Raw genomic sequence first — 15,814 nt, 5'->3', positions numbered from 1 at the left:
AGACTATACTGTTTGAACGTCCAATTTTATTTTATTTTATTATTATATTTTTTCTTTTTAGGGCCGCATGTCCGGCCTATGGATGTTCCTGGGCTAGGGGTCAAATTGGAGCTGCAGCTGCAGGCCTATGTCACAGCCTTTCAGGATCTGAGCTGCGTCTGTGACCTATACCTCAGCTTGTGGCAACACCAGATCCTTAACTCACTGAATGAAGCCAGGGGTTGAACCCACATCCTCATAGAGACTAGTCAGGTTCTTAACCTGCTAAGCCACAACAGAGAATTCCCTGAACCTCCAATTTTAAATTGTGTTAATAAAAGCCAATTTCAAAATAATGTAATTAGAATAGTTAAAAATGACAGTAATACCAGCAAACACATATTTATTATTTGCTAGGCATCATTCTGAGAGTTTATATGTATATATATGTTCATTTAATTCCCATAACAATGGTATGATCTGGGCTCTATTATTATCCCTCTTTTACAGATGAGGAAACTGAGAAATAAGAGGTGAAGCAACTTGACCCAGGTCACACAATCAGGGGGGGTGAATGAAGAGTTAGGATAAAGACTTAGTTAAATATTAAAAGAAACAATGTCACTGTTGAATACCTACTTTGCTAGGCACTATCTTTGTCAGGGTATACTTCTCTGTCCCTTTAATCTGGTCCCATTCTCATCCATGGAAAGAGCAGACCTTTCAACGTTATTATACATCAGAGCTATGCTAAGAGAGGCAATCAGGATCAGCAAGAGAGTCCTGTTTAATTTCAGGAGCTCCACTCAGAAGGCACAAGGAATAGAATTCATCTCAGGTGGACAGACTCTAGTCTTGGTTAGAGGGGGGACTGACTTAGCCATGGCTGGAACCCAGGGCAGAGGATAGGAAAGAAAAAAGAAGTAAAGAGAAAATAGAGAAGGCAGACTCTGTGGACTGAATGGCAATGTGTTGAGAAGAGTAGCAAACAGTTTGCAGAGTCTTCTGGATTCTAAGTTCATTTGTGACCCAGCTACGAGAAAACTGGATTTTCTGGTAATGGTTGATATATGCATGCCCTTCCAGGTGTTGTATTGCATAAAGGCAAAGACAGTTGTCCAACTGTCAAAATGGCCCTCTGAACTAAATGTTATGTTCCCATTTATACAAATAAGTAGGCTGAGATCTAGAAAGCTTACCCGATTTTAGACAGCTAGTACAAAGTGGACAGGGTCTGAGACCCCAGTCTGCAGTTTCAAAGCTGATACACTTTCCCTTACCCTAGATGCTGGAAATATCCAGCTGAGCCCATAAATGCTCCCCTTTTCCTATGTTATCTGAGTTAGGGTACTAGTTGTGGAAGTCTGATGCTGCCCTAGAGGAGGCCACTAAAACCAGGGCCACATTGGGAAGTAAGAGGAGAGCAGATGACTGGGCCATGTCAGTGGAGGAACACAGGAGTGTCATGGGCTCGCAGGAGCCCTTTTCATCACCCAGGTCCTCAGTAATAGATTGTCAATAACATCCCCAAAATAGAAAGCATCAAACAGCCTAGGTTTTGGCTTTGAGTTGCCACCAACCCAGGTGGCCAGCTCAGGAAGCATTAGCACATTTTGCTCTTCTAGGAATAAAAGAACCACAACTGTGTCCTTGAGTCTGTTAAACAATGTTAACTCAAGGGAGGGGTCAGGAGAGAGGTACGTGTGGTGGTTTCTGGGCAGGAGATGAGAGAAACCACAGGGCTCATTTGCCCGGCACTAATGGATCTGAAGTGAGGTGCCCTGATGCCAAGGGAACTGCTTTCTTGAGATGAGAAGAACTGAGAACAAGGGAAGTCCATTAGTGTCATGTTTGTATTTCTTCTCCTCTGAAGCTGAATTTTAGGTTCAAAGGGAGAAAAGATCAACCATTTCCATCCTCAAGAGCTTTGCCCATTTGTGTCAAATTATCCCAGAAAGGATAAGGCAAAAAACAAAACAAAACAAAAACAAACAAAAGCAAATAAACAAACCCAGCAGTGTAAGCAGGATTCAGAAGCTTACGGGAAAGCCTCTTTCCTCTGCCCGGGAAAGCCATAGCTCTGGCCTCTTAGGAGAATGATTAGTAGTTGATAATTGGGGCAGGGGCTTGTTTCCTCATCCTCTACATCTGCAGGCTCTTGGCAAGAGAAGGCCTTACCAATATGGGACTGAATCAAGTCCCACTAAGTACAAAGTCATAAAGAGTCACCAAAATTTCAAAGTACCTTAGCTCAGATCAATCATTAATTTCACCAAAACAAAATGATTTGGATCCACAGAAATAAAAAAAAAAAATAGCAAAAGAAAGTAACAAAAGCAAAGTAAAAATAATATCTAATATTTATAAGCATTTCTTTTGGGCCAGTTAAAGTGCTTTACAAGCTCTAACTCTTCAACTCTTACAGTAGAGCCAAGAGGTAGTATCTGTTTCCGTTTTTAGTAAAGAACACTGAGGCAGAGTTCCCACTGTGGTACAGAGGAGTAGCAATCTGGCTTGTCTCTGTGGAGGCCCTTGTTTGATCCCCAGCCTGGTGCAACAGGTTAAGGAACCAGCATTGCTGCAGCTGTGGCATTGGTTACAGCTCTGGCTCGCATTTGATCCCTGGCCTGTCAACTTCCATATGCCTCAGGTGCAGGGAAAAAAAAAAAAAGCAAAAGAAAACTACTGAGGCCCAGGGGAGTAAGTGTTTCATAATCTATTACCACTTAAAAAACTACTCTGACATTATTATTACACTTGTATCATGCTTTTTGCGGTCATGAAACTGGACAGGGCACAGCAGAGTCAGCTCTGCTTTGCTCCAAGGTGTCTAGAACCACAGCTGGGATGACTTAAGTGCCTGCAGGCTGATCAGGCATCTCTCTCTCTCTTCCCACAGGCCATCTCCCTCTCTCTCTCTTCTCATTGCATGGTGGCCTCAGGGTAGTAGGACTTCTTCCACGGTGCCCCAGGGCTCCAAGAGCCAGTGTTTCGAGAAGGCTGAGCTGAAGCTACAAGGCTTCTTATGGCACAGCCTCAGAACCCCCAGAAGGTGAATTCTGCCACTAAGACTAGCCAAGATTCAAGGAGAGGGGAATAGGAAGGACATCAAAGAATTGAGACTCACTTTAAATCTGCCACAGTAAGTAACCAGTCAAGTCATATAGCCAGTAAGTTGGAAGACAGCATTAACTCACACTCTTAACCATTATGCCAAGTTTAGCAATCTGATAATTGAATTTATATATCACTGAGATAAATCCAGTGGATGATGGATATTCTGATGTTAATTTGTAATTCAGTTATTTGGCACACAGATCATATTTTCTTCTAAAGATGTGATGTTTCTTTCCTCTCTCCCTTCCTTAAACATTTGTTAACACCAGCTTTGTGCTAGGCGTTGTCTTCAGTATTAGGAATATAAAGTGAACAAACCACTGTCCAGACTTTTTTTTTTTTTTTTTTAGTCTTTTGTCTTTTTTGTTGTTGTTGCTGCTATTTCTTGGGCCGCTCCCGCGGCATATGGAGGTTCCCAGGCTAGGGGTCGAATCGGAGCTGTAGCCACCGGCCTACGCCAGAGCCACAGCAACTCGGGATCCGAGCCGCGTCTGCAACCTACACCACAGCTCATGGCAACGCCGGATCGTTAACCCACTGAGAAAGGGCAGGGACCGAACCCGCAACCTCATGGTTCCTAGTCGGATTCGTTAACCACTGCGCCACTACAGGAACTCCCTGTCCAGACTTTTTTCCCACAGTGAGAACTCCTATTCTTCCTATTAAAGATCTCATGGGCTAATGAGAAGGAACAAAATCTATTAATTAGTGTTCAATGTGATTATCATTGCATGATAGGAACTAATATGGAAACTGAAGAAGAAACACCTAACTCTATCCTGGGGGTCTGGAAAGGCTTTTTAAAGGAGTTAAGGTTTGATTATATCTTAGGGGGTTAAGAGGACCTTGCCAGGTATTACGGACTGAATTTTTGTGTCTCCCTCACTCAAAATTCATATGTTGAAGCTCTAACCCTAGAGAGGTTATGTATGTGGAGACAGGACTTTTACCAAAGTAAGTGAAGGTAGATGAGGCCACACGGATGGGACCCTGTTATGAAAAGATTAGTGTCCATATAAGAAGAGACACCAGAGAGCTAGCTCCCTCCCCTTTCCCCTCACCCTTTCCTCTCCTCCCTTTCCTCCCCAATAAACCAGGGAAAAGCCATGTGAGGACATAAGAAGATGGCAGCCTTCCACAAGCCAGGAATAGAGCCCTCACTGGAAACTTAATTAGGCAGAACTTTGATTTTGGACTTCAAGAAAATGTGAGAAAATAAATTTGTGTTGTTTAAATCACTCGATCTATGGCATTTTGTTATGGCAGCCTGGGCTCACTAAGACACCAGCTAAAAAGGAAAGGGAGAATGTTCCAAGGAGAAGAGTCAGCATATTTAATTGAAAGGAGACTTAAAAAGCATGACATATTTAGGAAACCAGCAGTTCATTAAGCCTGAAGTATAGGGTGTTTGTGGGTAAGCAATGGGAAACAGACCCGAAAGATGAAAAAAATATGGGTGTCTGACCTTCTCAAATTGTTGAATCAACCAACCATGTGGCTGCCTGACCTCTGGATTTCTCCTTATGTGAGATGTTTCTGTGTTCTTTGAACCCCCATGACATGTTCTCTGTTCTTTGTTTTCAAGGGCATTGAATCATTTAGACTGAATTTTGGCTGCATCTTATAAAAATCCTAAAATAATCATGATTTAAACAATATAGAATTGTGATTCTCTGTTGATAAAAATGCACTGATGTTGTCAGCCCAGGGTAGAGACTCTCTCCATTGTGGCAAAAGCCCGTGTTGGCTTTATCATGTTGTTACACTATTCTAAGTAGGTGACTAGGGGATCATATTACAAGGACCAGCCATCCTGTCCACATTCCAAACAGGAAGACAGGAGGATACAGACCATGTCTTCTTCTTCACAGACACAGAAACCACATTGGATACTTCTACTTATATGCCATTGGCCAGAACTTAATCACATGAGAGCACATATGTGGAGGCCTGAAAGGTTGTCTTTACTTTGGATGGTTATGATTCCAAATAGCAATTTGTGGGCTTATTGCTAAAGAAGAGGAGTAGGGATGTTGAGAAATGCTTTCTAGCCTCTACCTCCTAGAGACTCCTCCTAATTCATCTAGATGCCAGTGTATGAGAGGGGGTGAGTGGAATGGAAGTAGATTCCCAGAAGGAATTTTGTGGGTTACTGTGAGGGTAATTCTGGTGTGATTGGACTTTTGCCATGGTGTCTGACATGCAATTAGTTTCCTGTTGGAACAACAAGTGTTCTTGCCCAGTGTACCTAAGATGACCTTCCTGAAGTTTTATAGGATTTCACACAGCTATTCTTGTACAGAAGGAAGAGATATTAAAACAGTGGATTATATATTCTTGTTATTTCATAGTATTTCATAGTCTGTAAACTGCTTCAGAATTGTGACAGCCCACCTGAATAGAAAAAAACAAAAGCCATATTAAGGGGTTATTCTACAGTTTTTCCATAGCATAAGAAATCATCAAAGTGAGAAGACAACCTGCAGAATGGGAAAGAGTATTTGCAAACCATACATTTGATAAAGGGATAATATCCAAAATAGGTAAAGAAATGTAAAATACAACTCAACAGCAAAAAAAAAAAAAAAAAAAAAAAAAACCAAAAACCCAACTAACCCAATTGAAAAATGGGCAAAGGACCTCAATAGACATTTCTCCAAAAAAGATATATGAAAGAAAAGTCAACAGATACATGGAAAGATGCTTGACATCACTAGTTATTAGGGAAATGCAAATCGAAACCACAATGAGGAGTTCCTGATGTGGCACAGTGGGATCGGTGGCATCTCTGCAGCAATAGGATGCAGGTTTGATTCCTGGCCAGGCACAGTGGGTTAAAGGATCTGGTGGTTCCACGCCTGCACTATAGTTTGCAACTGTGGCTCAGGTCTGATCCCTGGCCCAGGAACTCCTTATGCCATGGGGCAGCCAAAAAAAAAAAAAAAAAAAAAAAAAGCAAAAACAAAAAATGAGATATCACCTCATGCCTGTTAGAATTATCATCATTAAAAAGACAAGATAACAAATGTTGCTGTGGATGTAGAGAAAAAGAAACCCTGGTATACCGTTGGAAGAACTGTAAATTGATATAGGCACTACGGAAAACAGTGTGGAGGGTCCACAAAAAATTAAAAATAGAAATACTATATATTCCAGCAATTGCACTTCTGAAAATATATACAAAGGAAATGAAAACATTAACTCAAAAAGATATCTGCATCTTCATGCAACAGCCAAGACATGGAAACAACCTAAATGTCTATCAGCAGATAAATGGATAAAGAAGTCATAATGGGAGTTCCCATCGTGGCTCAGTGGTTAACGAATCTGACTAGGAACCATGAGGTTGCAGTTCGATCCCTGGCCTTGCTCAGTGGGTTGAGGATCCAGCATTGCCGTGAGCTGTGGTGTGGGTCACAGATGCAGCTCGGATCCTGCGTTGCTGTGGCTCTGGCGTAGGCTGGCGGCTACAGCTCTGATTAGATCCCTAGCCTGGGAATCTCCATATGCTGCGGGAGCGGCCCAAGAAATGGCAAAAAGACAAAAAAAAAAAAAAAAAAAAAAAAAAGTCATAATGTATCATATATTATTCATCCATTTTAAAAACAAAGAAATTCTATCATTTGCAACAATACGGATGGACCTTGAAAGCATTATGCCACTATACTAAGTGAAATAAGTCAGACAGGGAAAGACAAATAGGTGGAATATTCACACACATATATCTGTACATGTATATATATGTGTGTGTGTGTATATATATATATGTATATGTATATGTATACATGCAAACTCAGAGAACAAGAGGTCAGATTTGTGGTTATCAGGAGCATAGGGGGAGGAGGAATTGCAGGAAGGTGATCAAAAGTATAAACTTCCAGTTATAAGATAGGTAAGTACTAAGGATGTAATGTACAACATGATAACTACAGCTAACACTGCTGTATGATAGTGTATAGGACACTTAGAGTGAATCCTAGGAGTTCTCATCACAGGAAGAAAAAAGATTTTCCGTTTTAATTTTTATCTTTTCTTTTTATTGTACCTCTATAAGATGGATGCTAGCTGAACCTACTGTGGTAATCATTTCATAATATATGTAAATCAAACCATCATGCTGTATGCCTTAAACTTATATGGTGATACATGTCAATTATTTCTCCATAAAACTAGAAAAAATGGTCATTCCAGTTTAAAGAGGAATTTTTATTTTAGCTACTAGAATCTTGTTTGTAATTCTCAGGAATACACCAAATTCAGATACTTACAATAAATCCTAGCGAGCATCCAACTCGGGGCTGAGGGGAGAGTGATTCAAGGACTGAATCTATTCTGGAGACTGAGAAGCTACACATCTTACAAAAGCTGTATGGCAAGATTGTTTACAAGCAATAAGAATGTGTGCTTATCAATGGGGTTCTAAGTGTTACTTTCTTTCCCCCTCTCCCCAAGGAAATGATAAACATCCTTAGGTGGTGTATTAGTTTCCTGGGGCTCTCATAAAAATGTACCACAAACCAGGTAGCTTAAAGAACAAAAATGTAGAGTAGAACCAAAAAGTTGATTGGGTTGGATCCTTCTGAAGGCTATAAGAATGTTCTAGAGAGTTCCCATTGTGGAAATGAATACAGCTAGTATCCATGAGGATGCAGGTTCGATCCCAGGCTTCACTCAGTGGGTCAGGGATCTGGTATCACCATGAGCTGTGGTGGAGGTGGCAGATGCAGCTTAGATCCTGAGTTGCTGTGGCTGTGAAATAGGCCAGCACCAACCCCCAGTCTGGGAACTTCCAGAGCCATAGGGGCAGCCCTAACCCCCCCCCCCCCAAAAAAAGAATGTTCCAGATTGCTCTCTCCTAGCTTCTGGTGGTTAGTGATTTGCCGGCAATCTTTGGCTTGTAGATGGTAGTCTCACATGTCTTCACATCTTCCTCTAACATGCCTGTCTCTGTGTTCAAATTTCCCCTTTTATAAGGACATCAGTTGTATTGGATCACACAAAGACACCCTAACGACATCATGCTAACTTAATTACTTCTGTGAAGATCTTATTTCCAAATAAGGTCACATTCTTAGGTACTGAGGTACTGGGGGTTAGTACCAACATATCTTTTTTTTTGAGAAGGGGACACAATTCAACCCATAACACATAGGTCTTGTTGAATCGAGACCTTTGATTTTTGATATGATTTAGATTTGTCCTCTTCTGCCTTCCTTTGGTCTTTCTCTGGTGCCCCGCACTCTTCCCCCCCCCCCCCAAGTTACACTGTGTTTATTTGTTTGGTAGTTTTGCTTTTTTTTTTTTTTTTGCCTTTTTTTTAGGGCCACACCCGTGGCATATGGAGGTTCCCAGGCTAGGGGTCCAATTGGACCTGCAGCCACCAGCCTACACCAGAGCCACAGCAATGCCAGATCTGAGCCGTGTCTGCAACCTACACCACAGCTCACGACAACACCAGATCCTTAACCCACTGAGCAAGGCCAGGGATCGAACCCGCAACCTCATGGTTCTTAGTCGGAATCATTTCCACTGAGCCACGACAGGAACTCCTATTTGTTTGGGTACTTAGTAGTAATTGCTTATGTTATTAGAATTCACATTAAGTATTTAAATATTGCTGCAGAGACTAGATCCCCCCAAATCTGCAGCAAAATGTGAGTTTCCTGATTTACTTTTTACTGTGGGGATGATTGCAATATCTTTCGTCTTTATTTCCCTCATTTAATTTCAACACTCAGGATGCCTCTTCTATCCCCTCATGTCCTAAGTCTATGTTAACCTTTGTTTCTCTGTTTGCTGCAGTGAAGGGAAATGTTTAGAGAAAAGTTATTTTCTGACTATAATCTAATCTCTTTCTCCCTAAGCCATGGCATCTTCTGTGTAACATTAAACATAGCCTCAGAGTGCTCAGGGGCAGTTTCACTGCTTTTCCCCCAGAACAGTGTACTCATACATTCCTGCCTTATTTTGAAACAGTGATTTTTTTTCCCTGCCACATGCACTATCCCTCAGCCCATCCACAGCCCCCTAATCAGGAGAGGAGTGCTTGGCTGATGGGGCCCCTGGTTGGGCCACCCCAAGCTAGTCCATCTTTGACTTATTGGAACGCTTGTGGGGGCAGTTCCTGTTTCACAGGGGCATCTTCATGATGAATTGCTAAACCACTCAGGTGGGTTCACTTTAGAATTCCATCGAGATTGTGCCCTGAGTACATACCAGATATAGGTGGAGAGAAAAGAAATAGAGATGCAGTAAGAAAGCCTGAAGGACTTGTCTGGTCCCAAGAGAGTCTCAACTCCTAATGGTCTTTTATTCCTGCTCCAGACAGTCTAAATCCTGAAAGTAAACTCCCTCCCTTTTTAAAGTTGGTTCTTGCAACACACACACACACACACACCTCTGATTTCTAACAATTATTATTTTTTTAAACTTAATTTGCTCCTCACAACAACCTCTTGAGGCTCAAAGACTTGAAAGGCTTTGCCTAATGTCACACAGCTACCAAATGGTGAGGCTGAAACTTAAGCCTGATTGTTCTGATAATAAAGGCCATATGCTTTCTACTTTAAAATATTACATAACTACTACTGAAAATATGCTTAGAAGCAAAGTGCAAGATGACATTATCTGTTAGAGGCTGTGGTAGTGCTGGGCGTGGAATAGCAATAATTACTCTCACAGGGGTTTCCTTCCTTTTACCTCATCAATGTCACTAGATCTTCAAAACAAACCTTTGAGACATGAGAGGTAACTTTATCTTCAGTTTTAAATGCAGAAATTGAACTTGTAGAAGTTAATTGATTTGACCAAGGCCACAAAACCAGGAAATAGTAGGGACAGTGATTAGGATTTTGTCTTTTTTTTTTTTTTTTTTTTGCCATTTCTTGGGCCACTCCTGCGGCATATGGAGGTTCCCAGGCTAGGGGTCTAATCGGAGCTGTAGCTGCCAGCCTACGCCAGAGCCACAGCAACGTGGGATCTGAGCCGCGTCTGCAACCTACACCACAGCTCACGGCAACGCCGGATAGTCAACCCACTGAGCAAGGGCAGGGACCGAACCTGCAACCTCATGGTTCCTAGTCGGATTCGTTAACCACTGCGCCACGACGAGAACTCCAGGATTTTGTCTTTTTTAATACCCAGCCTAGTAGGTGGCACATATTTGATATCCAGTAAGTGTTCTTAGGAAAGAAGACAATAAAGGAAGGAACGAAAGTTGGGAAGGAGGAAGGAAGAGGAGGGATGAAGGAGAATCTGTTTTTATAACCTCACACAATAGTCAATACGTAGAGAGCAAAGACTCTTGTGCTGTTCACCCTCCCTCCCACCTAGAGCACCACCTAAGCCATGCTCAGCAGTCCCCAAACTTATTTCTTGGAAGATCTGTGCTGGAGATACCTAAGGTCTTGATCATTCTTGTCCTAGTGAGTCATCCTCTCCTCCATCTGTTTATGTAACAAGTCTAACCACAGCCATTGTTGCTGATTACATGCTGGAAATGACCTAACAATGTTTTATTTAATGATCGCCAATCATTTCCATCTGGTCTGTGGGTGGCTGCACAGTCATTATTCATCAATGAAACTTTACAAACACAAACACATATGTATGTATATAATAAACCTTAATAATTTACACTAATTGGAGGGAAGGCCCATCTGAATTAACAAAAAGTAAGAAATGCCGTTTTATTACTTCAAGCTCATGATGTAATTAACCACCTAATGAGCATGTGGCATGGTGGAAAGAGCACTATAATGGGAGTCTTGTGAGCTGGATGTTGTTAAGGAGAGTGGTGAGATAAACAGAGCAGACACATTGTCTAGGTCACACAAGATGCAACACTGGAGCATGGTGGCTGCATTTCAGGGTCTGGCTCTTAGATTTGTAAGTCCAAAAATGTGAAAGTGTTGGTATTGTTAGAAATGATCTACTCAACAAGACTAGAAGACACATCCCAAACAACAAGTAAATGAACTATGCTAAACAAAATTACATGTGACCTAAACATAAAGCTTAATGCAGAGTTCCCATCGTGGCTCAGCAGTTAAGGAACCCGACTAGCGTCCATGAGGATGTGGGTTCGATCCCTTGCCTCACTCTGTGGGTTTAGGATCCGTCGTTGCCATGAGCTACAGTGAAGGTTGCAGACACAGCTCGGATCTTGCGTTGCTGTGGCTCTGGCGTAGGCTGGCGGCTACAGCTCCTATTGGACCCCTAGCCTGGGAACCTCCGTATGCCGTGGGTACAGCCCTAAAAAAGACAAAAAACAAAACAAAACAAAAAAACCCTTAATGCTAATGTGTTAATTTTGTTTGAGAACCATCTTTCAGGTGGACCAAACATATATGTTGCCTGATTGGAACACTATCTCTCATGTAAGAAAGTCCTCATGATTAACTAATTTTGATTCATTAGGTTGCATTCCATTGCAAAGAACAGAAATTATAATTCAAAATCAGTGAAATGAATGGGAGGATTTGGTAGTTTCTGTAATTGGAAATCCAAAGTGGAATGAGAGCTGGAGCTGAATGGATTTAAGCACTCAACCATATTATCAAGTTCTGATATTAGTTGTGTGTTGTGGGTGTGTGTATATGCTCATGTGCCTTATCTCTGCCTCCTGTAAGACCACTTTCATTCTAAGGCTGGTTTCTCTTATGGTAGCAAAATGGATGCAGTGGCTTTACATCTGCACACCACATGGCCTGGAATTGAATGGGACCAAGAGGGGTGGGGGTGATGGGATAAAGGGAGAGGAGAGGGGAGAGGAGGAGAGAAGAGGAGGACTAGAGGTGAGAAGGCAATAATATTGTCCTAACATATATTATTCTTAGCTGCATGAGAAATGCAGAAACAGAGATGAAAGAATTTCCTGGATGAAAATAACAGCCCCTATCACCCAGTTCATGGCATCGCCTCTCTTAGACAGAGATGGAGGCAACATGGCCAATTGTGTTCTTTCATTGCCCTTTTGTAGCTCCCATGCGGGTCAGGCCTTCTCTTCCATTGTCATCTTTAGGAGGATTGAAATAAACTTAGGCCACAGCTCTTTTTCCCTCATAAATTGTATTTGAGTTACACTTTCCTGAGACTACATCCTTGAAAATATGCATGTTTATTAGGCTTTTAGGTTGGCAGACTTTTTCTAATTTTATGTAGATTCTAACTGGTCTCCCTCTCTTAGTTTACTAGTCAAGCTCTGGGGACTTCAAATCCATTTAGTAGGCCCTTCCTATGTGGCAAACACTGAAACAAATGTAAACTTACTGCAACAGTATTTCATCTAATCCACAGAATGTATTTTAGTCCCCTTTAGAAAGGTCAAGAACCTAGCCCAACAGCCCATAGCCTCTAAAGGTAGATCCATTTATTCCACATGTACTCAGTTTTCTGAGAAGTAATTAGTTCCAGTTCTGTCATTATCTTTATGCGACCTTGGTTACTTTATCTAAAATGACTGGGGAGGATTAGATGATCTTTGAGATAGTGTCTGATTTTAAGATGTTGTACATTATAGGTGGAACTGCGGTCCAATTTAGTCTACTTTTCCCAAGTAGATAAACTCAGGCATAATTAGCAATGCATAGTGTACAGATAAATGTCGAAAAGGGACTTAAATACTCTTTACTATATTTTTTACTATTTAAATATTGCTCTTAAAAATATCTTAAAAAGCCAAAAGATGAGCTCCAGCCCCACTGTGGTGAAATGTGGGTGCCAGAATCGTGGACTGAGTTACCCTTGGGATACGCAGGCTCTTTCCTCATTAAGAACTGTGTCCTTTCTTTCTTTGATGCCACTTACATCTTTGATGGATCAGAGAAGATCTCTGTAGCATCTATGTAGTCCCTGAGCTGAAGCACAATTAATGATCTTTTACACATATTTGTTTGTCTCAAAAAAAAAAAAAAAAAAAAAGAGTCTGAATAGTCTCAATGGGAAAGAAAGCTGAGAAAATTCACCAGGCATGGTTAGATTTACACTTGTGTAGCAATGGCTGGTTTTTTGTTTCTGTTCCTAGTATTCTACTTGGATTGTCAGAGGTGATGCACAGCAGTGTCTGCTTAGCTTCCATCCCAGTGTGCAGTGTAAGCACACATTTAGGGCAGTTTTAAAAATGGTACTTATATGTGTGAACCAGTTGGCTTAATAAAGAAAATGGTACTGTTTTCCTTCTCTATCAGTGTCTCTGCTACAAAACTGACAGAGTAGTACATTGAGCACCAAACCTGGAGTCAGTCCAGGGTTAGGATCTCAGATTTGCTACTTGCTAGTTGTATGACCTTTCATCTCAGATATTGCTGCTGTTTGTTTTCCACCTCTAGAAGTTTTACATGGATCTTTTTTATATCTTTCATTTATCATCATGCTATGCTTTCCTCTACTTTCTTGAACATATGGAGTATATTTATAGAAGCCATCTTAACATTCTTGTCTACTAATTGTATCATCTGTGGCATTTCCATGTCTGTTTCTATTGACTGATTCCCTCTGCCGCCTCCCCAGGTTTTAGGTCATATTTTCCTGCTTCTCTGAATGCCTATTAATTTTTTGTTGTGTGGCAGAAATTGTCAATTTTATGTGATTGGACACATTTTTTTTTCTCTACTCCTCCAGATATTTTTTTAGGCCTTGTTTTGGGGGATGCAGTGAGCTACTTGGAAACAAATTAATTTTTTGACTTGCTTTTAATTTTTGTTAGGCAGGTTCAGAGCAGCCTTTAGTGTAGGCCTGATTTAGCCACACTACTAAGATGATACCCTTTAAGTAGGTATATATTAAGAGATTTTTTTACTCTGGTTATAGAATATCAAATATCCCCAATCCTGGGTGAGCTTCAGGAATGCTCCTTCCTTCCTTCCTTCCTTTTCTTTCTTTCTCTTTCTTTCTTTCTCTCTCTCTCTCTCCTTCTTTCTTTATTTTGCCATACCCATAGCACCTGGAAGTTCCAGGGCCAGGGATCAAACCTACACCACTGTAGTGACCCAAACCACAGCAATGACAATGCTGGATCCTTAACCCACAGAGCCACCAGGGAACACCAAGGGAATGTTCCTTTCTGATGGTTCTCTCCCTGCATTGATAGTTTCTTGTACACAGATGCTGATTAGTTCTCAGCTAAAAATACAAGGGAAACCCTCTGTATGTCTCTGGAACTCCTCTCTGTGTGTCTGTGTGGGGCTGAGTGCTGCTTTGGCCTCCCAGACTTCAGACGTTATGTCCTCAAATGGCTGGATACTGTTTGGTTCCTCTTCCCTTTGGTATTAGACTGGAAAGTTTCTATAGACAGTGATTTGGGGCATCCTAGGTAGGGCTCATCTCTTTTCTCTCAGGAATCACTGTCTTCAGCTACTTGCTGAATGCCTGAAAACTATCCTTTTGTTAGATTTTATTCAGTTTCTTAGTTGTTTAAGGTGGAAATGTGCATCTTGTTCTTGCTACTCCATCATGGCTGGAAGCAGAAGTCCTAGTCTCCTGCTTTATGATCCACAGCTCCACTGCTCATTAGCTGTGTGGGCCTAAGCCACTTACATAATCTCTGAATCCGCAATTCCTTCAGCTGTAAAATGGAAATGATAGCAATAGCTATTTATAGTGTGATTGTGTGAATTAAGTAAAATAATGTACTTAATATACTGCTTGGCATATACCAGCTAGTTTAAATTTCTAGCAATGATGATGATAGTGATGCTCAGCAGACACTTGCTTATGCTGAACTCAAAGTCACACTTCCCTCTATGCCATATGTTTTATCTACAAAATGATCAGGATCTATTTTTATGGCTGAGTCTAATCTGGGATTTATGAGGCTCTGCTCTCTGCTCTTTAGAATAGTCCTTGGTAAACTATGGCCCATGGGCCAAATCTGGCTCCCTGCCTGTGGTTTGTGAATAGAGTTTCAATGAAACAGTCATGGCAGTTTGTTTGTGTATTGTCCAGGGTTGCTTTTGTGCTACAATGCCTGCATTGAGTGGTCATGACAGAGATCAGAAGGCCTACAAAGTCTAAAATATTTACTATCTGGTCCTTTACAGAAAAAGTGCGTCAAGTCCTCCTACAGGCTGGGACAGACAAATCCAAAAGACACCAGCAGATTCCTGTCTCTTTAAATCCCTGTCCCTGGCTTGGAATGATAGGGGTGGGGAAAGGGACTGCATGTATCAGGACCTCCCTGGCTTTTCTGGAAGAACTTGGAGTTCATGAGATTCGTCCTAGACCAAGCCTTCTGTGGGTCTTAACTCATCTTGGCACGCTCGTCCTTCTCCTTGTCAGACACCCACTTCTTGCTCCTAGCCAGGAATTCTTGGAGTGCTGAAAACTACTGAAATGTCATAGACTAGTTAAAGGTCACAAAAGAATGTTGTTTGAGAAATGATATGGGTTTGCTCCCTTAATTTTGGCTTATTAAGAATATTTTTTATTTTATAAAAGAAAGGACTTTAATCCCTAATGATAGTTCCCATGGGGGTAAGTTTAGCTTTATGAAAAACTCATTAGTCTCCTTATTTTTCTCTCTTTACTGCTGATCAGCTACTACTTTGCCCACAGACAGATGTTTGGGAATAACTGCTCTATGTGTTCCTTTTAGCTCCTGGTCCATCTCCCTCTGGAGCTCCTGACACTTTGGTTTAGTGTCTGGCTCCATGCTTCCTGTACTCCATAGTTCAATTTGCCTATTACACCCTCCTATGGTACCCTTCTTCAACTTCTACCT

General features: G+C 41.4%; 2 long non-coding RNA genes across 7 annotated transcripts in view; one reads left to right on the top strand and one right to left on the bottom strand.

The window, feature by feature from the left end:
- LOC146402867 (uncharacterized) overlaps positions 1-15,814 on the bottom strand; it is a 156,906-nt gene that overhangs the window by 55,714 nt on the left and 85,378 nt on the right. The window lies entirely within an intron of this gene.
- The window catches only part of LOC106509878 (uncharacterized), a 131,986-nt gene that overhangs the window by 30,796 nt on the left and 85,376 nt on the right, over positions 1-15,814 (top strand). The window contains exon 6 of one of the 3 annotated variants that reach the window (XR_014808015.1): positions 2,879-3,121. The exons of 1 other annotated variant lie outside the window; for it this stretch is intronic. This is a non-coding gene — a long non-coding RNA (uncharacterized LOC106509878). Of the gene's footprint in view, positions 1-2,878; positions 4,329-15,814 lie in introns of those variants that run through there. One more of the 3 variants, XR_014808014.1, reaches the window with a different exon arrangement.

Source organism: Sus scrofa, chromosome 6 (assembly GCF_054392235.1).
Source record: "Sus scrofa isolate SSC_HxYL_T2T_F1_AM1 chromosome 6, Sscrofa_HxYL_maternal_Yorkshire_Landrace_v2.0, whole genome shotgun sequence".
Taxonomy (NCBI): domain Eukaryota; kingdom Metazoa; phylum Chordata; class Mammalia; order Artiodactyla; family Suidae; genus Sus; species Sus scrofa.
This window is presented reverse-complemented; position numbering and strand designations above follow the sequence as displayed.